This window comes from Erinaceus europaeus, chromosome X, assembly GCF_950295315.1.
Source record: "Erinaceus europaeus chromosome X, mEriEur2.1, whole genome shotgun sequence".
NCBI classification, from domain to species: Eukaryota; Metazoa; Chordata; class Mammalia; order Eulipotyphla; family Erinaceidae; genus Erinaceus; species Erinaceus europaeus.
The window spans coordinates 20936915-20962700 of NC_080185.1; the positions used below are offsets into that span (position 1 = coordinate 20936915).

Sequence of the window (25786 nt, forward strand, 5' to 3'; positions counted from 1 at the left end):
CACCCTGTCCCCTAGTGACAAAATATTTAAAAGAAAGAGAGGAAGAAAGGGAAAATGAAAAAGAAAAAGAAAAAAAAAGCGTGAATCACTGGATAAATGGAACAAATTGACCCTTGATGGTTCAAATTTACTCCCCACAGGCAATTTCTGAGCTTTGATGCAGAGAAAGGGTACCCAGAGTCCTGCATTTGCCCCAAGTTGAGAAGACAAAGTTCAAAATTCAGAAAGGCCTGGTGGGGAAGAGTTACAATTTGTGGAGCCAGGTAGCAGGAAGAACAGAGCTGCCTAATATACTAAATAGGTGCAAAACCCCAGCACCCCAAAACATGCATTTGGGGAAAAAAATGATTTTATGGGAGAGGATCTAAAGTTTGGTTGGATGAAGCCTTTGAACAAAAGATGCTTCGGTCAATACAAAAGGTCTGCCGGTAAGAATGCCCCAACCCACTATGTGAGAAGAGTCTTAATCCCTTATCTCTAGTCCTAGGAGAAGGAGGAACTAAAATCTATAGTCCTATACTATTGCCCAGACCTGCCTGCCTTTTTTTTTCTGTCTTCTGTCCTTCCTTCCATTCTTTCTTTCTTTCTTTCTTTCTTTCTTTCTTTCTTTTCTATTCATGATTTAATATTGGTGCACAAAATTATAAAATAACAAGGATATAATTCCATACTGTTCCCATCACCACTGTTCAGAATCCCCCACTGAAAACTGTAATAATTCTCCCAAAGTTGCAGATACGAGTAGACTATTATTTCTATAACTATCTGTATTTATATATATTTGCCTTTTTTTCCCCCTATGGTCCTGCCTTCTCTTCCTTTCTAAGTCTACACCTGTTATTACTCCTGAGTGTCCTTCCTTTTTTTTTTTTTCTTTTCTCTCTCAGGGGACTGATGGATTGGGATTCAGGGCCCTGTGGTCATCTATCCCTAATATTCCTCCCCCTCTGGGAGTATGGACCAAATTTCTTTCTGGGGTGCAGAAGGTGAGAATTCTGGCTTCTATAATTGCTTCTCTGCTGGACATGAGTGTTGGCAGGTGGATCCATACCCCCCAGGACCAGGTCTTTCTTTCTTTCTTTTTTTTTTTTTGAACTTCCTATCTGATGCTCCCTTTGTCCTCTGTTACTTATGCTATTTATTTAGGGCCACATGGTGAGTTACCCAGGATTTTTTGGTCTCTCGCATGTAGACAGGAGGGATATCTTTAATTCACGAATTTCTCTTTTCTCTTACCAATCTGCCCTGTGCAACATGGCTTCTTTCCACCCCACAGGAGAGATTTCTACAGATATGCAGAAAACTTTCTTCATTCAGAATATTAATTGGTGTGTGTGGACTATATTTCCAGTTACTAACTTACTGCCTCTCATCCTCATATTCATGGGCTTTTAAAAAATATCTCTGGGGGTGCCAGGCGGTGGCACACTTGGTTGAGCATGCATGTTATAATGAGAAAGGACTCAGGTTCAAACCCCCAGTCCCTACCTGCTGGGGAAAAGCTTCATAAGCGGTGAAGCAGGTCTGCAGGTGTCTCTCTCTCTTTCTCTCTCTCTCTCTCTCTCTCTCCTTTTCTATTTCCCCCTTCATCTTGATTTCTTGCTGTTTATATCAAATAAATACAGATAATAAAACATATAAAAATATATCTCTGGATTTTTTTTCTTTCTGTACACTCTAAATAGCTAATTTTCTTTGCAAGCTGGTGCTTAAGAAAGCTGTCAGTAGAGGGCGCTAAATAGACATTCTAAGGGAAAGGGGTTTTGATTTCCTGGTTTCAGGGTGTACAACCTTTAGTGAATTAACAGATCCATAGGTTCTTCAGTTATGATAAATGTCCCACACTCTGGGCTGTGGGACAGGCTGACAGTGGCACAGGCTAAGTCTATTTTTATTCTTATGACTTACTGATATTTACAGAGAGAGAGAGACCAGCTCTGACTTATGGTGGTGTCAGGGATGGAACCTAGGCTGGGACCTTGGGGCCTCAGGCAGGAAGGTCTAGTGTACAAGCACTGTGCAATCTCCCTGGCTTGTAAATAGTGAATGGGAGTTTGAACCTGAGACTTTGGAGCCTCAGGCATGAAAGTCTTTTTTGCATAACCATTATGCTGTCTCTGAGCCCTGTAAATCTACTTACAAGAGATAACACATGTCTTCTGTTGAACCAATACACCACTACTTTATCTGGCCAAGGAGATCTAACCTATATATGATCAAGCTGCTGGATACACCTGCTAGTCTGCAAGAAATAAGAGGCTACAGAGCATACACCGCTCGTGGGATAAAGGATTGGGCAAACTAGTAGATGACAGACAAAGCAAATATAGAAAACTACTCACTATAGAATCTAAGCACTGGGTAGTATATAAGTGCTTTGTATTTTGAGCTGTATGAGGTTTTCACAAGTATGGGTTATTTTTGGAATTAAGAGAAAAAAATGTTTCCGTGGTCAAGGGGTAAACACACAAACTGATCTAATGAGGGGCTGGGGAGACAGCTTAATGGTTATACAATATATACTTGGGGGTCGGGCGGTGGCGTAGTGGGTTAAGCGCACGTGGCGCAAAGCGCAGGGACCGGCGTAAGGATCCCGGTTCGAGCCCCCGGCTCCCCACCTGCAGGGGAGTCTCTTCACAGGCGGTGAAGCAGGTCTGCAGGTGTCTATCTTTCTCTCCCCCTCTCTCTCTCTGTCTTCCCCTCCTCTCTCCATTTCTCTCTGTCCTCTCCAACAACAAAGCAACGTCAACAATGGCAATAATAACCGCAACGAGGCTGCAACAACTAGGGCAACGAAAAGGGGGAAAAATAGCCTCCAGGAGCGGTGGATTCATGGTGCAGGCAACGAGCCCAGCAATAACCCTGGAGGAAAAAAAAAAACATATATATATATACCTATGTATGTATATATATGCCTGAGGAACCGAAAGTCTCAAATTCAATTCATAGCACCATTATCAGTCAGAGGTGAGCAATGCTCTGGCCAGAAAAAAAAAAGAGGGGAGGGGAGGAAGAAGAAGAAAATGACAACGGAGGAGAGGGAGGCGGGGAAAGAAGGAGCACACACAGCGCCCAATAGGGGAACAGGCGGGGCTCATCTGGTTGAGCACACACAAACCATGTCTGAAGACCCAGGTTCGAGCCACCGCTCCTCATCTGCAGGGGAGAATCTTCACGAGTGGTGAAGCGGGTCTATAGGTGTCTATCTTTCTCCTCCACTGTCTGTCGCCCCTCTCCTCTCAATTTCTCTCGGTCCTATCTGATAACAACTAGAGAGAAAAAGGAAGGAAGGAAAGAAGGACGGAGACAGAAAGGAGAGGAGGAGGAGGGAGAGAGGGAAAGAAAAAGTGGCCAAGGGAGATGATGGATTTGTAGTGCAGGCACCTGCTGGTAATAAAAAACAAATTGGAAAAAAAAAAAAAAGCCTGGGGCCAGGTGGTGGCATACCTGGTTAAGCACATACAATACAGTGTGCAAGGACACAGGTTCAAGCCCCTGGTCCCCACCTGCGGGGGGAGGGGAGTTTCAAGAATGAAGCACAGCTGCAGGTGTCTATCACTCTTACTATCTCCTCCTCTCAATTTCCATCTCTATCCAATAATAAATAAGTAAATAATTCTTAAAAACGTACTTACTTTATTAAAAAAAAAAAAACACCTACTTAATTTATAATAGTAGACAATGACAGGGAGTCAGGTGGTAGCGCAGTGGTTAAGCGCACGTGGCGCAAAGCACAAAGACCGTGTAAGGATCCCGGTTTGAGCCCCCGGCTCCCCACCTGCAGGGGAGTCGCTTCACAGGCGGCAAAGCAGGTCTGCAGGTGTCTGTCTTTCTCTTCCCCTGTCTGTCTTCCCCTCCTCTCTCCATTTCTCTCTGTCCTATCCAACAACAATGACAGCAATAACAACAACAATAATAACTACAACGATAAACAACAAGGGTGTTCGAACACCGGCTCTCCACCTGCAGGGGAGTCGCTTCACAGGCGGTGAAGCAGGTCTGCAGGTGTCTATCTTTCTCTCCCCCTCTCTGTCTTCCCCTCCTCTCTCCATTTCTCTCTGTCCTATCCAACAATGACGATCAATAATAATAACTACAACAACAATGAAAAAAAAAGCAAGGGCAACAAAAGGGAAAATAAACAAATATTAAATAATAATAATAATAATAATAATAATAGTAGACCATGACAGAACAACAGTAGGTTGCACAGTCAGGGGTCTCAAAAATTGCCAGCTTACCCTCTCAAATCCCCTTTTTTCCTCATGTGGCTTTCAGTTGCATAAATTTGTAGGAAAACTATAAAACTGAAAGAAAAGCACACACACCAAAAAAAAAAAAAAAAAAAAAAAACTGCCCATCTCCCCAAGCTAGAGATCAGGGAGATGAAGAATAACTTTCTTAAGAGACGGGGGAATGAACAAATGAATAAAACACTTTGCACTGATCCTCTCCTCAAGACGAAACTGCTGATGCGGATGTAAGTTTCGAAACACGTTCCTCCAATACTGTTAAACCAACACCACAAAGAAAGGCAAGAGGCAACGTGAAGTTCCAAGTTCCCATTTCTGTCGGCTATAAGTGGCACACAGTCAAGACAAAGAAGTGGGCAAAGGTTTTGCATAGCGATGTTCACGGCCTATAAACAGCCCAGCCGCTAGGGTGCACAGTGTACCCCGACTCACACTAAGCCTCAATGGGAATTCACTCTTGTACACATACCCCTAGGACATGCATGTGACAAGCCCTCAGAGATACCAACAGCAGGAATTCCTAGGTCAAAGGATAGGTACATATATATATATTTAGCATTTATTTATTTATTCCCTTTTGTTGCCCTTGTTTTTTTTTATTGTAGTTATTGTTGTTGTTGTTGATATCATCGTTGTTGGATAGGACAGAAAGAAATGGAGAGAGAAGGGGAAGATAGAGAGGGGGAGAGAAAGACACCTGCAGACCTGCTTCCCCGCTTCTGAAGCCACTTCCCCACAGGTGGGGAGCCAGGGGCTCAAAGCGGGATCCTTGCTCTATGTGCCACCTGCGCTTAACCCGCTGCTCTACCGCCCGACTCCCCATGTAGACATATATATTTTTTGTAGACATATTTTTAACGTGCTTCCTGGGAACAAACCTAGTTCCGTGCAGACACAACTGGGAGGTGGCCGGCCACCCCCGCCCCCACGGTAAATTCAGTCTTTCTTTCCTTTTAAATATTTTATTTTTATTTCTTTTATAAATTTATTTACTTATTTGATAGGACAGAGAGAAATAGAGAGAGAAGGGGAGATAGAGAGGGAGAGAGAGACACCTGCAGCACTGCTTTACTGCTCGTGATGTTTTCCTCCTGCAGGTGGGGACCAGGGGGTTGAACCTTTGTCCTTGTACACCATATAATGTCTGCACTTAACCAAGTACACCATCACCTAGGCCCTAAATATTTTATTTATTTGTTATTTATTGGCTAGAGACAGAGAGAAATCGAAAGGGAAGGCAGAAAGGGAGTGGAGAGTGACCTGCAGCACTGCTTCTCGTCTTGGAAAGCTTCCCCCTTGAAGGTGGCGACTTGGGGGAGGGGCTATGATTGGGGTCCATGCATAGTATAACATGTGTGCTCAGCCAGATGTGCCACTGCCTAGCCCCCTCCTTTCTCTTCTTCCTACTTTCCTTTTTTCTTCCTTTTCTTTTTTCTTTTTTTTTTTGTCCCCAGGGTTATTGCTGGGGTTCAGTGCCTACACTATGAATCCACTGCTCCTGGAGGCTATTTTTTCCCTTTTGTTGCCCTTGTTGTTTATCATTGTTGTCATTATTATTGTTGTTGTTATTGGTGTCATTGTTGTTGGATAGGACAGAGAGAAATGGAGAGAGAAATGGAGAGAGGAGGGGGAGACAGAGAGGGAGAGAAAGATAGACACTGGAAGTCGGGAGGTAGCGCAGTGGGTTAAACGCACATGGCGCAAAGTGCAAGAACCAGCTTAAGGATCCCGGTTCAAACCCCTGGCTCCACACTTGGGGGTGGGGGGTCACTTCAAAAGCGGTAAAGCAGGTCTGCAAGGGTCTCTTTCACCCCCTCTGTCTTCCCCTCCTCTCTCCATTTTTCTCTGTCCTGTCTAACAACAACATCAATAACTACAACAACAATAAAAAAAACAAGGGCAACAAAAGGGAAAAAAATATATAAAAAAATAGAAAAGAAAAAAAAAGAAAGACACCTGCAGACCTTCTTCATGGCTTGTGAGGCGACCCCCTCCCTGCAGGTAGGGAGCTGGGGGTTGGAACCAGGATTTTTTTTTTTACCTCTAGGGTTATCGGTGGGGTTCGGTGCCCACACTACGAATCCACAGCTCCTGGAGGCTATTTTCCCCCTTTTGTTGCCCTTGTTGTTTATTGTTGCTGTTATTATTGTTATTGTTATTGTTGTCATTGTTGTTAGATAGGTCAGAGAGAAATCGAATGAGGAGGGGAAGAGACACTTGCAGACCTGCTTCACTGCTTTTGAAGCGACCCCCCCACCCCCCCAAAAGTGGGGAGCCGGGGGCTCGAACCGGGATCCTTAAGCAGGTCCTTGCACTTTGCTCCATGTGCACTTAACCCTTTGCGTTACCGCTCAGCCCCCTCCATTACTTTTTTCCTTTTCTCTTCCTTTCTTTTCTTTCTCTTTTTTTCTTTTCCTTTCTCTTTCCTTCCTTTCTCCTCACCAAGGTTATTTCTAGGACTCAGCACCTGCACAATTCCACCACTCCCAATGGCCATTTTTTTTTCTTTTCCCTTAGAGGCAGAGAGAAGAGACACAGTTAGCTTTGGAGTGATTGAGGGACATGTAATAGGAGATAGTTGAGGAGGATATCTAGGTCTAAGAAGAAGCTATTTCATTAGGTACTTTATCGTTTCGTTTTGAGGTCTACTTGCTAGCTACATTTACTAACTCACTGCAAACTATAGTACACCTTTGCTTTGATCGATGTGCCAACACCCATGTTCAGCAGGGAAGCAATTACAGAAGCCAGACCTTCCACCTTCTGCAACCCACAATGACCTTGGGTCCATACTCCCAGAGGGATAAAGAATAGGAAAGCTCTCAGGGGAGGGGAGGGGATACGAAGTTCTGGTGGTGGGAAGTGTGTGGAGTTGTACCCCTCTTATGCTACGATCTTGTCAATATTTCCATTTTATAAATAAATAAAAAATTAAAATTAAAAAAGAGAGAAGAGACACTAAAGCACCGCTACTCCACTACTGGCCAACCTTCCTCCCCCTCAGGTGCTCCCCTGAAGTGACCTGGGGCTCGAACCTGAGTCCCTGTACATGTTAATGTATGTTCTTTACTAGGTAGGTCCTTTGTTGGACCCCTCAATTTTTTGTATAATTTCATTTATTTTATTTTTTTTTTAATTTTTTATTTAAGAAAGGATTAGTGAACAAAAGCATAAGGTAGGAGGGGTACAGAGAGAGAGAGAAGAGCCAGGCAGTGGCGCAGCAGGTTAAGCGCACATGGAGCAAAGTGCAAGGACCGGCATAAGGATCCTGGCTCAAGCCCCTGGCTCCCCACCTGCAGGGGAGTCGCTTCACAGGCGGTGAAGCAGGTCTGCAGGTGCCTATCTTGCTCTCCCCGTCTCTGTCTTCCCCTCCTCTCTCCATTTCTCTCTGTCCTATCCAACAACAACGACATCAATAACAACAATAATAACTACAACAATAAAACAAGGGCAACAAAAGGGAATAAATAAATATTTTAAAAAATTAAAAGATTTAAAAATAAAAAGAGAAAGAGACCAGAACACTACTCAGCTCTGGCTTATGGTGGTGCTGGGGATTGAACTTGGGACTTCAGAGCCTCAGGCATGAAAGACTTTTGCAGAACCATTATGCCCTTTTTTTTTCTAAGAGAGAGGAGAAGGAGGAAGATGAGGAGGAGAAAGAGGAGAGGAAGAGGAAAGACATCACAGCACTGCTTCACTGTCACGAAGCTCCTCTAGGCTCAATCCATAGTGCTCTCATGTGATACCAGTACTTGAACCCAGGGATTCGCCCATAAGGTATAAGCTCTACCACATACACTAGCTCCTAACCCCAGATATGGATCTTTTCATTTTAGCCTAAGTATTCCGTGCTGTTATTGTTATTGTTGTTGTTGTTACACTAGAGCACTACTTAGCTCTGTCTTTTTTTTTTTTTTAAAGACAGAGAAGCATAGAGAAAAGAGAGAGAGTAGTGAAAGAGGCCACAGTCCCAAAGCTTCTTTCAATGGGGTAAAAGCCAGGCTTGAACCTCAGTCAAGTACATGGCAAGCTGTGCACGATCCAAGTGAGTTATTTTGCTACTTTATGTTATTTCCTACATGCTCCGCATATCATATGTAGACCTCTATTTTCTTTTGCCAGATGTAGCTAAAAGTGTCCTCCCGCAAAAATGTATGGAGGGTTGGGCAGACAGCATATTGGTTATGCAAAGACTTTCATGTCTGAGGCACCAAAGGTACCAGGTTCACCATAAAGCCAGAGCTGAACAGTCGTCTGGTGAAAAAAAAAAAAAAAAAAAAAAGACTAGATTCACTCTCACACTGTGTAGTGTTTCCCTGCACCTTCACCAGCCTTTAACATACTCATCAGTCTGAGTGCCGGGTAATATTTCTCAACGGCCTTATAGTCCGTCTTCTTTAATCATGACTACAGTTGAGTACCAGTTGCTGTGTGTTGGCCATCTGCGTTTTTTTTTTCTGTCAAACATTCTGCAACCTGCCTTCTAGCCCTCAGCACCTTTGCAGAAAAACCGCCCCCACGGGGGGGGGGGGTGTACTACAGTATTTCCTAAATAAACTTCCCCTTAGAAAAATGCAGGCATTGCTCATTTTTCATTCTTTTCATTTTCTATATATAACCAGTGGTTTTACAAGATTATAAGATACCAGCAGTGGGGACCGAGCGGTAGAGCAGCCGGCTAAGCGCAGGTGGCGCAAAGCGCAAGGACCAGTGTAAGGATCCCGGTTGGAGCCCCCGGCTCCCTACCTGCGGGGGAGTCGCTTGACAGGCGGTGAAGCAGGTCTGCAGGTGTCTATCTTGCTCTCCTCCTCTCTGTCTTTCCCTCCTCTCTCCATTTCTCTCTGTCCTATCCAACAACGATGACATCAAGAACAACAATAATAATAACTACAACAATAGGGAGTCGGGCGGTACCGCAGTGGGTTAAGTGCACGTGGTGCAACGCACAAGGACCAGCATAAGGATCCCTGTTCGAGCCCCCGGCTCCCCACCTGCAGGGGAGTCGCTTCACAGGGGGTGAAGCAGGTCTGCAGCTGTCTGTCTTTCTCTCCCCTCTCTGTCTTCCCCTCCTCTCTTCATTTCTCTCTGTCCTGTCTAACAATGACCGCATCAGTAACAACAGCAATAATAACTACAACAACAATAAAAAACAAGGGCAACGAAAGGGAAAATAAATATAAAAATAATAATAATAATAATTACAACAATAAAACAACAAGGGCAACAAAAAGGGAATAAATAAATAAATATTGGGGGCCAGGCGGCAGCGCAGCGGGTTAAGTGCATATGGCGCAATGCGCAAGGACCCACGTAGGGATCCGGTTCGAGGCCCCGGTTCCCCACCTGCAGGGGGGTCGCTTCACAAGCGGTGAAGCAGGTCTGCAGGTGTCTATTTTTCTCTCCCCGTCTCTGTCTTCGCCTCCTCTCTCCATTTCTCTCTCTGTCCTATCCAACGACAACAATAACAACAACAATAATAACCACAACAGCGATAAACAAGGGCAACAAAAGAAAATAGCCTCCAGGAGCAGTGGATTCGTAGTGCAGGCACCGAGCCCCAGCAATAACCCTGGATGCGCTAAATAAATAAATACATATTAAAAAGAGAGAGAGAGAAAGCGAACCAGAGTATCACTTGAACACATGATGCCAAGGATCCAACTTGGGACCTCATGCTTGAAAATCGAAGGCTTTATCCACCACATCACCTCCCATTTTTCTATTTATCTATTTTTTAATGAAAGAGATACAGAGAGAAAGATACAAAGAGAGAAAAAATAGAGCCCTGCTCAGCTCTAGGTATGGTGGTGCTGGGGAGAGAACTTGGGTACTCAGAGCTTCAGGCATGAGGTCCCTCATAAGTCCCTCATTCAGCCTCTAACAGTGCATATGCCAGAGTAATGCTCGGGTTCTTTTTTTTATTTTATTTATTATTGGATAGAGACAGAGAGAAATTGAGAGATGAGGGGAAAGATAGAGAGGAAGAGAGACAGAGAGATACCAGCACCTCACTTGGGAAGCTTTCCCCCTTGCAGGTGGGAACCAGGGGCTTGAACCTGGGTCCTTGTGCACTGTAGTGTGTGCGCTTAACCAGGTGCACTGCCACCTGGCGTGTTCTCTATCTCCCTCCTTCACTCTCTCATATATTTATAAACAAAATATTTATTAATTCAGTTTTTTATTCTTGCTTTCTGATTTGCTGTTTTCTTCTACCGTTTTAATGATTATTGCTTTAATGCACCCGAACTTTATTTGGACATGAAGACTGAGGTAGGGGTCTGGGAGGTGGCGTAATGGATAAAGCATTGGATTTTTGAGCATGAGGTCCTGAGTTCAATCCCCGGCGCACATGTACCAGAGTGATGGTCTGGTTCTTTCTCTCTCTCTCTCCTCCTATCTTTCTCATTAATAAATAAAATCTGGGGACTGGGTGGTGGCACAACTGGTTAAGCACACAAGTCACAATGTATAAGGACCCAGGTTCAAGCACCTGGTCCCACCTGCAGGGGGATGCTTCCCGAATGGTGAAGTAGAGTGCTGGTGTCTCTCTGTTTCTCTTCCTCTCTATCTCCCCCTTCCTTTTAATTTCTGGCTATCTCTATCCAGTAAATAAAGATTATAAAAATAAATAAATAAATAAAATCTAAATAAAAAAAAAGACAGGAATCCAGCTGTGTTATGGTTGTTTCTCAAAAGTTAGCTGGGTTTTTTGTTGTTGTTGTTGTTGTTTTATATTATATTTATTTTCTCTTTTGTTGCCCGTGTGTGTGTGTGTGTGTGTGTGTGTGTTTAACTTTTTTTAATTTATTTTCCTTTTTGTTGCCCTTGTTGTTTTTCATGGTTGTTGTATGCTGCCCTTTTTTGTTGTTGTTGTAGTTATTATTGTCATTGTTACTGATGTCATCTTTGTTGGATAAGACAGAGAGAAATGGAGAGAGGGAAAGACAGAGAGGGGGAGAGAAAGACAGACACCTGCAGACCTGCTTCACCACTTGTGAAGCGACTCCCCTGCAGCTAGGGAGCCGGGGGCTCGAACTCGGATCCTTACGCTGGTCCTTGCACTTTGTACCACACATGCTTAACCCTCTGGGCTACCGCTGATTCCCAAAAGTTAGTTGTTTTAACATCATTTATTGACTATTCTTTTCTCTGCTGACTAGAAAGATCACCATTACAATTAACTTAAGTCCCCGGAAGTATTTAAGTCTTTCTGGACTCTGTATTTTAATCCATTACCCGGCTACATTATCCTTTTCTCTAGTACTTAAAAAAAAAAAAAAAAAACTATCAAAACTTAGTTTTTTTTTTTGGAAAGAGTTTCTTTATTTGGGGGCAGGGCTCAGGTCAGGCAGGTGGGAATCACTGGGCACAGACCCCAATGTTGGGTGAGGGGGACCCTACAGGGGTGAGGTGTGGGGGTATGCTCGGCTGCAGGCCCAGGGCAGGAGGGGAAATGGAGCAGCACTGTGGAGCCTTCCCGGTGCCACAGGGGCCAGAAATGGGGAGGGGGGGTGCTTGTGAAAGCTTTCCCCACCCGTAGTGCCCACACAGGGGCCAAGAGGGCAGCCTCTTCATCCTCTTTGCCCCTCAGTGTGGAATCCAGGCCCAAAGGGGGTCAGATTAGAGTTTGGTAAGTGCTGTCCTTGGCCTTGAGGAAGCATAACACAGAGAAGGCCATTCACTGCCTGCAGACACCCTCAACGAAGCTGGCTCTATCAAAGCCAGGACTGTGGGCTTGAGGGATTGGGGGACTCCCTGTTGTGATAGTCTTCAGTTCATAGGTAGGGTGGTGGTGGGCAGCTGAACAAGATACTGACTGGTTACAGACAGAGCAACCTTTGACTGCTTCAGCTTGGGCCACACAGTGTCCTGGTTCCTCAGGCTGACATTGTTTCCACACGCAGCCAGAGAGGTTGTGTGCTCTGCTCTATCACCCTCTACGCAATGCTCACAGAGCTTCAGGTGTTTGCAGGCCCATTGGTCAGCTGGCCAGATGTTCATGCGGTACAGGGCTCCCCGCCCAAAGCCTCGAGATCCTATACCTAGGAGTGGGAGTCATTCCTTGGGCTCTCACCTCGCTACACATCTATACTCACCTACATCTCCTAAACTCCCTATGTACCTGTAGTTCCCATAAACACACTCCTAGAAGCCCCCTACATTTACTCCCAAACTTGTAGTATCTTAATCTGTTCGATCAACAAGAGTTTTTTTTATTATTTTAAATTCAGATTTGATTAAAAATTATAGATTATGGCCAGAAGATTATATAGTGGTAAACCTTCAGACCTCCATGCCCGAGATGTCACAATTCCCAGGTTCAATCACCAGTCAACCTTATGCCAGAGTTGAGCAATACTCTGGTTTCACTATCTCTCATGAAAATAAGTAAATCTGTTTTAAAAGATATACTTCTGGGAGCCGGGCGGTGGCGCAGCGGTTAATCGCAGGTGGCGCTAAGCGCAAGGACCAGCATAAGAATCCCGGTTCGTGCCCCCGGCTCCCCACCTGCAGGGGAGTCGCTTGACAGACAGTGAAGCAGATCTGCAGGTGTCTGTCTTTCTCTCCCCCTCTGTCTTCCCCTCCTCTCTCCATTTCCCTCTGTCCTATCCAACAACGACATCAACTACAACAACAACAACAACAAAAAGACAACAAGGGCAACAAAAGGGAAGATAAATAAAATTACAAAAATATAAAAAAAAGATATAGTTCTCTCTCAGGCAGAAGTTGAAAAACAAGATCAGAAAAGAAAACAAAAGTAGAACCTGAAATGGAACTGGCATATTGCACCAAAGTAAAAGACTCTGGGGTGGGTGGGAGGGAGAATACAGGTCCAAGAAGGATGACAGAGGACCTAGTGGAGGTTGTACTGTTATATGGGAAACTGGGGAATGTTATACATGTACAAAGAATTGGATTTACTGTTGAACGTAAAACATTAATTCCCCAATAAAGAAATTAAAAAAAAAAAAAAAGATACACTTTGGGGAGCCGGGAAGCAGGTTTAGCGCACGTAAGTGCACATGGTGCGAAACACAAGGACCAATGTAAGGATACCAGTTCGAGCCCCCGGCTCCCCACCTGCAAGGGGTCAATTCACGTGCGGTGAAGCAGGTCTGAAGGTGTCTGTCTTTCTCTCCCCCTCTGTCTTCCACTTCTCTTTCCATTTCTCTCGATCCTATCCAACAACAATGACAGCAATAACAACAACAATAATAACTACAACGATAAACAACAAGGGTGATCGAACCCCGGCTCTCCACCTGCAGGGGAGTCGCTTCACAGGCGGTGAAGCAGGTCTGCAGGTGTCTTTCTCTCCCCCTCTCTGTCTTTCCCTCCTCTCTCCATTTCTGTCCTATCCAACAACAATAACAGCAATAATAACAGCAATAATAACTACAATGATAAACAACAAGGGTGTTCGAACCCCGGCTCTCCACCTGCAGGGGAGTGGCTCACAGGCGGTGAAGCAAGTCTGCAGGTATCTATCTTTCTCTCCCCCTCTCTGTCTTCCCCTCCTCTCTCCATTTCTGTTTGTCCTATCCAACAACAATGACAGCAATAACAACAACAATAATAACTGCAATGATAAACAACAAGGGTGTTCGAACCCCGGCTCTCCACCTGCATGGGAGTCGCGTCACAGGCGGTGAAGCAGGTCTGCAGGTGTCTATCTTTCTCTCCCCCCTCTGTCTTCCCCTTCTCTCTCCATTTCTGTCTGTCCGACCCAGCAACAATGACAGCAATAACAACAACAATAATAATTACAACGATAAACAACAAGGGTGTTCGAACCCCATCTCTCCACCTGCAGGAGAGTCGATTCACAGGCGGTGAAGCAGGTCTACAGGTGTCTATGTTTCTCTCCCCCTCTCTGTCTTCCCCTCCTCTCTCCATTTCTGTCCTATCCAACAACAATGACAGCAATAACAACAACAATAATAACTACAATGATAAACAACAAGGGTGTTCGAACCCCAGCTCTCCACCTGCATGGGAGTCGCTTCACAGGCGGTGAAGCAGGTCTGCAGGTGTCTTTCTCTCCCCCTCTCTGTCTTCCCCTTCTCTCTCCATTTCTGTCTGTCCGACCCAACAACAATGACAGCAATAACAACAACAATAATAATTACAACGATAAACAACAAGGGTGTTCGAACCCCATCTCTCCACCTGCAGGAGAGTCGCTTCACAGGCGGTGAAGCAGGTCTACAGTTATCTACCTTTCTCTCCCCCCTCTGTCTTCCCCTCCTCTCTCCATTTCTGTTCTATCCAACAACAATGAGAGCAATAACAACAACAATAATAACTACAATGATAAACAACAAGGGTGTTCAAACCCCAGCTCTCCACCTGCAGGGGAGTCGCTTCACAGGCGGTGAAGCAGGTCTGCAGGTATCTATTTTTATCTCCCCCTCTCTGTCTCCCCCTCCTCACTCCATTTCTGTCCTATCCAACAAAATAACAGCAATAATAACAGCAATAATAACTACAATGATAAACAACAAGGGTGTTCGAACCCCAGCTCTCCACCTGCAGGGGAGTCGCTTCACAGGCGGTGAAGTAGGTCTGCAGGTATCTATCTTTATCTCCCCCTCTCTGTCTCCCCCTCCTCACTCCATTTCTGTCCTATCCAACAAAAATAACAGCAATAATAACAGCAATAATAACTACAACGATAAACAACAAGGGTGTTCGAACCCCGGCTCTCCACCTGCAGGGGAGTTGCTCACAGGCGGTGAAGCAGGTCTGCAGGTATCTATCTTTCTCTCCCCCTCTCTGTCTTCCCCTCCTCTCTCCATTTCTCTCTGTCCTATCCAACAACAATGACAGCAATAACAACAACAATAATAACTACAATGATAAACAACAAGGGTGTTCGAACCCTGGCTCACCACCTGCAGGGGAGTCACTTCAGAGGTGGTGCAGCAGGTCTGCAGGTGTCTATCTTTCTCTCCCCCTCTCTGTCTTCCCCTCCTCTCTCCATTTCTCTCTGTCCTATCCAACAACAATGACAGCAATAACAACAACAATAATAACTACAACGATAAACAACAAGGGTGTTCGAACCCCGGCTCTCCACCTGCAGGGGAGTCGCTTCACAGGCCGTGAAGCTGGACTATCTTCACAGGCCGTGAAGCTGGTGTCTATCTTTCTCTCCCCCTCTCTGTCTTCCCCTCCTCTCTCCATTTTTCTCTGTCCTATCCAACAACAATGACAGCAATCACAATAACAATAATAACTACAATGATAAACAGCAAGGGTGTTCGAATCCCAGCTCTCCACCGGCAGGGGAGTCGCTTCACAGGCGGTGAAGCAGGTCTGCAGGTGTCTATCTTTTTCTCCCCCTCTCTGTCTTCCCCTCCTCTCTCCATTTCTGTTTGTCCTATCCAACAACAATGACAGCAATAACAACAACAATAATATCTACAATGATAAACAACAAGGGTGTTCGAACCCCGGCTCTCCACCTGCAGGGGAGTCGCTTCACAGGCGTTAAAGCAGGTCTTCAGGTGTCTATCTTTCTCTCCCCCTCTCTGTCTTCCCCTCCTCTCTCCATTTTTCTCTGTCCTATCCAACAACAATGACAGCAATCACAATAACAATAATAACTACAATGATAAACAGCAAGGGTGTTCGAATCCCAGCTCTCCACCGGCAGGGGAGTCGCTTCACAGGCGGTGAAGCAGGTCTGCAGGTGTCTATCTTTTTCTCCCCCTCTCTGTCTTCCCCTCCTCTCTCCATTTCTGTTTGTCCTATCCAACAACAATGACAGCAATAACAACAACAATAATATCTACAATGATAAACAACAAGGGTGTTCGAACCCCGGCTCTCCACCTGCAGGGGAGTCGCTTCACAGGCGTTAAAGCAGGTCTTCAGGTGTCTATCTTTCTCTCCCCCTCTCTGTCTTCCCCTCCTCTCTCCATTTCTCTCTGTCCTATCCAACAACAATGACAGCAATAACAACAACAACAATAATAACTACAACGATAAACAACAAGGGTGTTCGAACCCCGGCTCTCCACCTGCAGGGGAGTCGCTATACATGCGGTGAAGCAGGTCTGCAGGCGTCTTTCTCTCCCCCTCTCTGTCTTCCCCTCCTCTCTCCATTTCTGTTTGTCCTATCCAACAACAACGACAGCAATAACAACAACAATAATAACTATAACGATAGACAGCAAGGGTGTTCGAACCCCAGCTCTCCACCTGCAGGGGAGTCGCTTCACAGGCGGTGAAGCAGGTCTACAGGTGTCTATCTTTCTCTCCCCCTCTCTGTCTTCCCCTCCTCTCTCCATTTCTGTCCTATGCAACATCAATGACAGCAATAACAACAACAATAATAACTACAACGATAAACAACAAGTGTGTTCGAACCCCGGCTCTCCACATGCAGGGGAGTCACTTCACAGGCGGTGAAGCAGGTCTACAGGTGTCTATCTTTCTCTCCCCCTCTCTGTCTTCCCCTCCTCTCTCTTTTTCTCTCTCTACTATCCAACAATGACAGGAATAACAACAACAATAATAACTACAATGATAAACAACAAGGGTGTTCGAACCCCAGCTCTCCACCTGCAGGGGAGTCGCTTCACAGTCGGTGAAGCAGGTTTGCAGGTGTCTATCTTTCTCTCCCCCTTCTGTCTTCCACTCCTCTCTCCATTTCTCTCTGTCCTATCCAACAACAATGACAGCAATATCAACAACAATAATAACTACAATGATAAACAACAAGGGTGTTCGAACCCCAGCTCTCCACCTGCAGGTGAGTCGCTTCACAGGCGGTGAAGCAGGTCTGCAGGTGTCTATCTTTCTCTCCCCCTCTCTGTCTTCCCCTCCTCTCTCCATTTCTCTCTGTCCTATCCAACAACAATGACAGCAATAACAACAACAATAATAACTACAACGATAGACAGCAAGGGTGTTCGAACCCTGCTCTCCACCTGCAGGGGAGTCGCTTCACAGGCGGTAACGCAGGTCTACAGGTGTCTATCTTTCTCTCTCCCCTTCTCTGTCTTCCCCTCCTCTCTCCATTTCTCTCCGTCCTATCCAACAATGACTTACATCAGTAACAACAACAATAATAACTACAACAATAAAAAACAATAAGGGTAACAAAAGCAAAATAAATAAATAAATAAATAAATATAAAAAGGGGCAACAAACAGGAGAAAAGGTTATACCTCTTGAGGAAAATAAAATCATAGTACTTGTGGTTGTGAACTGAAAAAAAAACTTTCACTAATTAACCAGACAACTGTATTTGCATGTTGAATGCTAATAATAAATACCTTATTTAGTTCTCCCACTTTAAAGTTTAAGGACTACTGGTCTCAAGTATTATCTTTAATGTTTTTTATTACCTTTATTCATTTATACGATAGAGACAGCTGGAAATCTAGAAGGAAGGGGATGATAGAGAGGGAGAGAGACAGAGACACCTGCAGCACTGCTTCACTACTCACAAAGCTTTCCCCCTGCATTGCGGAATAAGGGCTCAAACCTGGGTCCTTGTACATTGTAACATGTGTGCTCAAGCAGGTGAGCCACCTCCCAGACTGTTAAGTATTATTTTTTTAATATTTTAGTTTATTTGCTTTTAATGAAAGAGATACACAGAATGATGCGGTGAGAGACCAGGACACTGCTCAGCTCTGGCTTATGGTGGGGCTGGGGATTGAACCTGGGACCTCTGAGCCTAAGGCAAGAAATGTTTCTGCAGAACCATTATGCTGTCTCCCCAGCCCTCTTAAACATTATTAAGGACATTAAAAGCCTTCTCACTTTCTTTTGCCTCCAAAGGTATTGCTGAAGCTCCATACCTACACAATTCTTCCACTCCTGGCAGACTCCCCCACCAGATAGAGGGTGAAAGACAAGAGAGAGAGGCCAGGAGGGAGAGAAAAGGGAAACCACATCACTGTACCACCACTCCTGAAGCTTCCCCTATGCAGGTGCTCTCAGGTGGTGACCCACAGCGGTGTTGAACCTGGGTCCTGACAGGTGGTGAAGTATGTGCATTACCAGGTGATCTATCTTCCAGCCCTAAGGATCTTTTCTTTTATTTTCTTTCTTCTTTTTTATTTCTCTCTCTTTACTGTAAATAACTGTGTGGGGGGGTGATTATTTTTTATTGCTACCAGGTTTGTCACTGGGGCTTGGTGCTGGCAATATGAATCCACTGCTTTCAGTGGCTTTTTTTTTTTTCTGGGTTTATTTGGTTTTCTCTATTTTTATAGGATAGGACAAAGAGAAACTGAGAGAGAAGCAGGAGGTTGAGGTAGAGAGGGAGAGAGAAAGATAGACACCTGCAGACCTGCTTCACGGAGCATGAAGCGTACCCCTTGCGGGTGGGAAGCGGGAGCTTGAACAAGAGTCCTTGCTTAACCACGTGCACTACTACCCAGCCCTTAGACCTTTTCTTTATGTGGTTATATTTATCTTTATGACCACATTAGAATTTACGTTGATAAAACTGTAAAAACAAGAATATAGAAACATACATTCTATTAGCTCAGAATGATGACATAGCCCTTCATATAATCTCTGGGAGACTCCATTATGTACTTAGGAAAGGATGAGAGTGCGGAGCGCAAGGACCCGCGTGAGGATCCCGGTTCGAGCCCCCGGCTCCCCACCTGCAGGGGAGTCGCTTCACAGGTGGTGAAACAGGTCTGCAGCTGTCTATCTTTCTCTCCCCCTCTCTGTCTTCCCCTCCTCTCTCCATTTCTGTCTGTCCTATCCAACAACAATGACAGCAATAACAACAACAATAACTACAACAACGATAAAAACAAGGGCAACAAAAGGGAAAATAAATAAAATTTTTTAAAAAAGGTTAGAAAAAAAAAAAGGATGAGAGTAGAAAGGCACAGCAGGTTAAGTGCACATAGCACAAGGACCGGTGTAAGAATCCCGGTTCGAGCCCCCGGCTCCCCACCTGCAGAGGAGTCGCTTCACAGGTGGTGAAGCAGGTCTGCAGGTGTCTATCTTTCTCTCCCCCTCTCTGTCTTCCCCTCCTCTCTCCATTTCTCTCTGTCCGGCCCAACAACAACGTCAACAATAATAACTACAACAATAAAAAACAAGGGCAACAAAAGGGAATATTTTAATTTTTTTAAAAAAGGCAAATAAGATCTTAAAATTATGAAAATGGATTTGATCTTGCAGACTCCCTAAAAAAAACTTGCAAAGAGCCCTAGATCTCACTTGGAGAACAGCTAGTATAATTATTCCCACAAAAATGATCCATCACACCATTAACACTATAAATGATTTTTCTGAAAATTGCCTAGAGCTTAATTTTCCAGTGAAAGGGAGCCCATGTGTAAAAGGAGAAAAGAGAACATCATCATCTACTGGAAACCAATATTCTTAAAATAAAAATAATTGGGGCAGGCGAAATAGCTCACTTGGATAGTGTGCTACTTTGCCATGTGCGTGACCCAGGTTCGAGCCGAGCCCCCAATACACTGAAGCAAACTTTGGTGCTTGAGTCTCTTTCACTCCCTCTCTGCCTCCCAATCTTTCTGTTTCTATACACAAAATAAATAAATAGTTATTGAGAATGTTCACAGGAGAGCTTCTCTCTACATGAAGGCAGTAACAAAAAAGCAACTGTTGGCTTTACTTAACCTTAGTCACTTGGCGATACGAGACTCCGGCATGAAGCCCAGCCAGTCTATCTTGGCGTTACTCTCGATCGCACCCTGTCATTTCACTAACATCTCATAAAAACTGCAGCAAAGGTGGGCGTGAGGAATAACATCACTGCAAGACTGGCCAGCTCCTCATGGGGCGCGAGCGCTTCCACACTACGATCATCATCTCTGGCATTATGCTATTCCACCGCAGAATACTGTGCCCCAGTATGGTTCCGTAGCCCCCATGTCCACTTGGTCGATTCCAAATTAGATTCCTCCATGAGGATCATTTCTGGAACCATCCGTTCCACCCCGGTTCCATGGCTGCCAGTTCTTAGCAACATTGCCCCGCCAGATATTCGTCAGAATGTGGCATCATCTAAGTTCATTTCCCACGTCTACGCTCGACCGGACCTGCCAATATACGCGGATATCTTCGCCCACCCTGTCCAACGCTTGACGTCTCGTCACCCAATCTGGTCCCCTACGCCTACACTGAACTTCTCTGTTCCAGTCTCTAGGAAACAGAGCTGGCAGTCAGCTGAGGTAAAGAACAAGCACCTCATCACAGACCCCTGCAAGCGTCAACCCGGCTTTGACCTAGCACGTTATGATTGGGCCCTCCTCAATCGCTATCGAACAGGCCATGGCCGGTGCGCCGCTATGTTCCATCGCTGGGGAGCCAGAGACGACCCGAACTGCCCCTGCGACTCCAGACAGACTATGACCCACATAGTCAATGACTGCCACCTCTCCAGATTCAAAGGAGGTCTCGAAACTTTACATAAGGCTCAACCTGACGCTGTTGACTGGCTATGGAAGAAGGGCAAATGCTAGAAGAAGTCACTTTAGGGTGTCAAATTACAAGCATTGATCAAAGCTACTGTCACCTGACCGACAGGAGCTTAGTCATCCTATAGAACTGTTCATTCTTCCATGACTTGGTCTTCATTTTAAAGTCTTGCTCATTAAGTGGATTCAACCCACATGCAAATATAGTATCAAACACAGACTATAAAATTTCTCTTGCAACAAGGGCAACAAAAGGGAATAAATAAATAAAATATTTTTAAAATTTTTCTCTTGTTGGGCAGGGGTAGATAACATAATGGTTATGCAAAGAGACTCATTCCTGAGGTTCTGAAGTCCCAGGTTCAATCCCCCACACCACCATAGCCAGAACTGATCAGTGCCCTTACTTTAAAGAGTATTTACGGGAGTTGGGTGGTAGTGCAGTGGGTTAAGCACACGTGGCGCAAAGTGCAAGGATTAGCATAAGGATCCCAGCTCCCCACCTGCAGAGGAGCCACTTCACAAGTGGTGAAGCAGGTCTGCAAGCGTCTTTGTCTCCCCCTCTCTGTCTTCCTCCCTCTCTCCATTTCTGTCTGTCCTATCCAACAACGACATCAACAACGACATCAATACCAACAACAATAATAACTACAAGGGCAACAAAAGGGAATAAACATTTTAAAAAATCTTTTTAAAAAAGAGTATTTACTACAACAATAAAAACAGCAAGGGCAACAAAAGGGAATAAATACAAAAATATTTTTAATAGAGTGTTTATATATTTATTTATTTATTTATTTATTTATTTATTAAAAAGAACTACTAGTGAGGGTGTCTGGCGATGACAATCCCAGTAGAACAAACATGTTACTACGTGCAGAGACCTGGGTTCAAGCACCCAGATCCCACCTGAAAGGAGTGAGGAGGAAGCTCCATGACTGGTAAACCAGTGCAGCAGGTGTATCTCTCCTCCCTCTCCCTCTCTCTCTCTCTCGGGTATGTGGGGAGGCTCATGCACACACAATTTCAGTACTTTAAACAAGTTTTTGATTCAGAGGGAGAAGGAGAGGAAGACACCACAGCATCAGAACTCCTTCCAGTGTCACAGTACCTCCTGTGTGATGCTAGGGCTCCTGCCAGCACTCAGAGCTCCGCTACAGCATGGCTAGGCACATCCCATCTGGTGAGCTACCTCTCTGGCCCTTATTCCTTTGTTTATATCCTCCTTGCCCGTAAATCTCCCAACAAACAGCATATTATTGCAATGATTTATTCACATGTGATAAGTAGCATGAGAGAAAAAAAAAAGGAGTCATCCTGAGTCTCGGTAAAAACCAGAATCAGGTATAGTTGACAGTCTGTCTCCAGGTACTGTTCTAGGCAGGTTCACCAGACCCAGATATCCACCAGTAAGAAGCAGAACCAAAACCACCAGCCACAGGCCATCCCTGACTGACATTTAACCAATCACCACTTGAATACTTTCCACCAACCAGAACTGCACTGAAGACTTAAGCTGCATAGGGCAGTCCTGAGCATAGACTAGCCCAGCTTTCCGTGTGTATATATATAAATGACCCCCTCCCTGGGCAAGTAGGGTGCATAACCCAAGTTCCTTCTTGGGACTGTCTGTTTCCTGGATTGTAATTCTAAAGTCTGGAATAAAATCCTTTCCTTGTTGCAACTGACTAGGTTTCTTGGTCTACAGTGTCTGTCTACCTACTTAGGACTGTGAACATTCAGAGGACAAGGATCATTGTCCACTTGTGCTTGTATCCCTAACATCAAGCATAAAATCTAGAAGACAGTAGGAAGTCCATCGCTGTCTGTTAAGTGACTACAGCAGAAAGTAAATTGGAAGTGAAGCAACATTCCTACCTTGTGTACAGCAAATTCTCAACACTTACACGGGGTCTGCTAACATCTTTCAAAATGGCACTTTTAGTAAATAACATCCCATCAGAAATTCTGCTATGTGGGACTTTCTTCCATTTTCCCTAAGTTGACACTATGCTATTAGCATATCATCAGTAATCCTAAGTATAATCATTTTTTTTTGCCTCCAGGGTTATTGCTGGGGCTCAGTGCTTGCACCATGAATCCACTGCTCCTAGAGGCCATTCCCCCTCCCTTTTGTTGTCTTTGTTGTTGTAGCCTTGTTGTGGTTATTATTGTTGTTATTGATGTTGTTCGTCTTTGGATAGGACAGAGAGAAATGGAAAGAGGAGGGGAAGACAGAGAGGGGGAGAGAAAGATAGACACCTGCAGACCTGCTTCACCGCCTGTGAAGCGACTCCCCTGCAGGTGGGGAGCCGGGGGCTCAAACCGGGATCCTTACGCCGGTCCTTGCGCTTTGCGCCACGTGCACTTAACCCACTGCGCTACTGTCCGACCTGTATAATCAGTTTTTAAATAAAATATCACAGGTATTTCGCTAACAAGAAATACTAACATCGCATTACATAAAGTTGGAAATTTTCATTAAAGTCAAGTCACACAATAAATAGTACAAAGGGGCCAGGCAGTTGCGTACCTGGCTAAAGACACGTTACCATGTACAAGTGCCAGGGATCAAGCCTCCAGTCCCTATCTGCGGGGGGAAAACTTCATGAGCAGTGAAGTAGGGCTGCAGGTGTCTTTCTGTCTCTGTCCTGCTCTAAGCCCCTTCCCTCTTAATTTCTCCCTGTCCTATCAAATAATTAAAAAGTAAAAGTGAAAAAAAAATAAGCACACAATTTCAACTGCCTACTAAAACTTTGGGAAGTCACGCATGTTAGTTCAGATGCCAAACCTACCCGTGCTGTTGATGCTTCGTTTGCATTCTTCTCTTGAGAAAATTCAGCCATTTCATTCAGTCTTCATTTGCTGGAATATGAAATATTACATAAAATTCTACACATTTCTATTTTGATAAAATTGACAAGAAGTATTTCAAATATTAAGAGATTTTATAAATGAAACATCACAAAATAAACCTGCAGGTCGGGCGGTAGCGCAGCGGGTTAAGTGCACGTGGCACAAAGCACAAGGACCGGCGGGATCCCGGTTCCAGCCCCTGGCTCCCCACCTGCAGGGGAGTCTTCACAGGTGGTGAAGCAGGTCTGCAGGTGTCTATTTTTCTCTCCCCCTCTCTGTCTTCCTCTCCTCTCTCCATTTCTCTGTCCTATCCAAAAACAACAACATCAATAGCAACAATAATAATAACCACACCGATAAAAACAACAAAAGGGAAAAAATGGCCTCCAGGAGCAGTGGATTTGTGGTGCAGGCACTGAGCCCCAGCAATAACCCTGTAGGCAAAAATAAATAAATAAATTAAAAGCCTTCTTTCTTTTTTAAACTTTTGTTATTTTTATTTATTGGATAGAGACAGTCAGAAATCAAGAGGGTAGGGGGTGACAGAGAAGGAGAGAGACACCTGTAGCACGTTTCAACACTTGTGAAGTTTTCCCCCTGCTGGTGAGGACCCAGGCCTTGAACCTGAGTCCTTGTGCTCTGTAATGTGTGTGCTTAACCAGATGTGCCACCAACTGGCCCCCAGTACCAAATATTCTATTATCACTCTTGTTGTAAGGAGAGCTATTCAAAGATAATTCACTCAGTGTACAATTCAGTGGGTTTTTTTTTAAATATTTATTTATTTATTCCCTTTTGTTGCCCTGTTGTTTTATTGCTGTAGTTATTATTGTTGTCATTGTTGTTGGATAGGACAGAGAGAAATGGAGAGAAGAGGGGAAGACAGAGAGGGGGAGAGAAAGATAGACACCTGCAGACCTGCTTCACCACTTGTGAAGCGACTCCCCTGCAGGTGGGGAGTCAGGGCTCCACCCAGGATCCTTATGCCGGTCCTTGTGCTTTGTGCCACCTGTGCTTAACCTGCTGCACTACAGCCCGACTCCCAATTCAGTGGTTTTTAGTTTATTCATAGAATTGTGTAGTCATTAGTATAATAACTTTTTAATATTTATTTATTCCCTTTTGTTGCCCTTGTTGTAGTTATTATTGTTGTTGTTATTGATGTCGTCGTTGGATAGGACAGAGAGAAATGGAGAGAGGCGGGGAAGACAGAGAGGGGGAGAGAAAGATAGACACCTGCAGACCTGCTTCACCGCTTGTGAAGCAATTCCCCTGTAGGTGGGGAGCCAGGGGCGCAAACTAACTGAGATCCTTATGCCGGTCCTGGCGCTTTGCGCCACGTGCACTTAAACCAATGTACTACCGCCCAACAACCAGTATAATAAATTTTATTCTCACTTTCAATCAGAGAGTTCTATGTCAGACTAACTTTTAGGAAGCTATTCTGGATTTTCGTTCTCTCTTTTCTTTCCTTTTCTTTTCTTACCAGAGCACTGATTTGCTCTGGTTTATGATGGTGTGGAATTGAACCTGGGGCTTTGGCCCCTCAGGCATGATAGTCTCTTTGCATCATTATGATATCTACTCCCACTTACTACTGTGGATTTTAAACTCCACTTTGTATGTTATTAAATATGGCATATTCTCGGCCAGATTTCCCTGGATTGAAGACACCACCAATATGTCCTGGAGCTCAGCTTCCCCAGAGACCCACCCTACCAGGCAAAGAGAGAGGCAGACTGGGGGTTTGGACTGACCAGTCAACGCCCATGTTCAGCGGGGAAGCAATTACAGAAGCCAGACCTTCTACCTTCTGCAACCCACAATGACCCTGGGTCCATGCTCCCAGAGGGATAGAGAATGGGAAAGCTATCGGGGAAGGGGTGGGATATGGAGATTGGGCGGTGGGAATTGTGTGGAGTTGTACCCCTCCTACCCTATGGTTTTGTTCATTAATCCTTTCTTAAATAAAAAAATTAAAAAATATGGCATATTCTTCTGTTCCATGGGGCAAACATTGTATGTACGTTTTTTAAACATTTGTAATTATTTATTATTGGATAGAGACAGAGAAACTGAGAGGGGATGGGGAGATAGAGAGACAGAAAAACACCTGCAGCCCTGCTTCACCACCTGTGAAGCTTTCCCCCTGCAGGTGGGGACCCAGGGGCTTGAACCTGGGTCCTTGTGCACTGGAATATGAGTGTTTGACGAGGTGGGCCACTGCCTGGCCCCTGCATG

At 44.8% G+C, this 25786-nt stretch overlaps 1 long non-coding RNA gene across 4 annotated transcripts in view; it reads right to left on the bottom strand.

Annotated features, from left to right (window-relative positions):
- Nucleotides 1-25786, bottom strand: part of LOC132535719 (uncharacterized) — a 193712-nt gene that overhangs the window by 146313 nt on the left and 21613 nt on the right. For all 4 annotated transcript variants that reach the window (XR_009547432.1, XR_009547431.1, XR_009547433.1 and 1 more), the window contains one exon: nucleotides 23485-23554. This is a non-coding gene — a long non-coding RNA (uncharacterized LOC132535719). The remainder of the gene's footprint in view (nucleotides 1-23484; nucleotides 23555-25786) is intronic.